General features: G+C 41.4%; 1 protein-coding gene across 1 annotated transcript in view; it reads right to left on the minus strand.

Moving 5' to 3' along the window:
• NEDD8 (NEDD8 ubiquitin like modifier) overlaps window positions 1–1,300 on the minus strand; it is an 11,020-nt gene that overhangs the window by 5,242 nt on the left and 4,478 nt on the right. The gene's annotated exons all lie outside the window — the stretch shown is intronic.

Genomic DNA, 1,300 nt, shown 5'->3' on the forward strand with positions numbered 1-1,300 from the left:
AAAAAAAAAAAAAAAAAGTTACATATTATCTACCACATGACCTCGTTATTTTATTCTTAGGTATTTATCCAAAGGGACTGAAACATATGTTCACAGAAAGACTTGTATAACAATGTTTATAGAAGCCTTATTCATAATAGCCAGAAACTGGAGATAACTCAAACTCCCAAAAACAGGAGAATGGCTAAACAAATTATCCATTAATAGTATTCCATCCAATGAGTACTATTCAGTAATAAGAAGGAATAAACCGTCCAGGAGCGGTGGCTCACGCCTGTAATCCCAGCACTTTGGGAGGCCGGGAGTTCAAGATCAGCCTGACCAATATGGAGAAACCCCGTCTCTACTAAAAATACAAAAAATTAGCCGGGCATGGCACATGCCTGTAATCCCAGCTACTTGGGAGGCTGAGGCAGTAGAATTGCTTGAACCCAGGAGGCAGAGATTGTAGTGAGCCGAGATAGCACCACTGCACTCCAAACTGGGCAACAAAAGTGAAACACTGTCAAAAAAATAAATTAATTCATTTAATTTAATTAAACTTCGTTTTCAAAAAAGTATATCTGAAAGAGGTTGGGAAACGACAGGCAACAAAAGTGAAACAAAAAAAAAAAAAAAAAAAAGAAAAAAGAAAAAAGAAGGAATAAACCACAGATATATACAACAACAGACATTATGCTGACTGAACCACATACAAAAACTGTACGTTGTATACTTCCATTTATATAAAATTCTAAAACAAGAAAAACTAATCTATGAAACTCTTGAGGGGTAGGAATACAAATGTTTATATTTTGTAATTACATGAACGTATGCTATCGTTAAAAATGCACTGAACTAGCTGGGCACAGTGGCTCACGCCTGTAGTAATCTCAGCACTTTGGGAGACCGAGGCGGGCGGATCACAAGTTCAAGAGATAGAGACCATCCTGGCCAACATGGTGAAACCCCGTTTCTACTAAAAATACGAAAATTAGCTGGATGTGGTGGCACATGCTTGTAAAGCCAGCTACTCAGAAGGCTGATGCAGATCAGCCTTGATCACTTGAACCCAGGTGGCGGAGGTTCCAGTGAGCCGAGACCACCCCACTGCAGTCCAGCCTTGGCGGCAGAGGGAAATTCCATCTCAAAACAACACCACCACCACCACCACCACCACCACCACCAGCACCAAACTTACTGAACTAAACCCTCAAGAACTGTACATCTTATTGCATGTTAAAAAACATGAATGAGGGCCGGGCGCGGTGGCTCAAGCCTGTAATCCCAGCACTTTGGGAGGCCGAGGCGGGCAAACCAC

The sequence above is a fragment of the Cebus imitator genome, unplaced genomic scaffold (genome assembly GCF_001604975.1).
Source record: "Cebus imitator isolate Cc_AM_T3 unplaced genomic scaffold, Cebus_imitator-1.0 Scaffold170, whole genome shotgun sequence".
Taxonomy (NCBI): Eukaryota; Metazoa; Chordata; class Mammalia; order Primates; family Cebidae; genus Cebus; species Cebus imitator.